The sequence below is a fragment of the Aptenodytes forsteri genome, unplaced genomic scaffold (genome assembly GCF_000699145.1).
Source record: "Aptenodytes forsteri isolate BGI_AS27 unplaced genomic scaffold, ASM69914v1 Scaffold276, whole genome shotgun sequence".
Lineage (NCBI taxonomy): Eukaryota > Metazoa > Chordata > Aves > Sphenisciformes > Spheniscidae > Aptenodytes > Aptenodytes forsteri.
In genome coordinates this window covers 593,455-593,862 of record NW_008795479.1, presented here as the reverse complement: position 1 = coordinate 593,862, position 408 = coordinate 593,455, and positions in this window count along the sequence as shown.

Here is a 408-nt window from a genome sequence, read left to right as displayed (position 1 = left end):
AGGTTACCACTGCCCGCGGCCGACGTGGCTGTGTAACGGCCGAGGGCCAGCACCAGGGGGACTGGGGACAACGGGGACTGTCACTGGCACCCGCCCAGCGTGGGTACCCACCGGTGCGGGACCCTGGGGCACTGTCTCAGTCCCACGGCCATGGGGGACACTGCTGCAGGACCCTGGGCACTGTCACCGTCCCACGGCATGGCCATGGCAGGGACTCACCGCTGTGGGACACTCGGGGACTGTCACCACCTTTAGCTCGGGGACGGGACCGGGACCAGGATGGGGACAGGGACACGGGGGCAGGGACAGGGGCGTGGGAAGTGATAGGGACGGGGACAGGGACGGGGACGTCTCCTCCCCCAGCCCCGAGCCCCACCGTCTCCCGTAGCCCCCCGCTGCTCCCGCTGC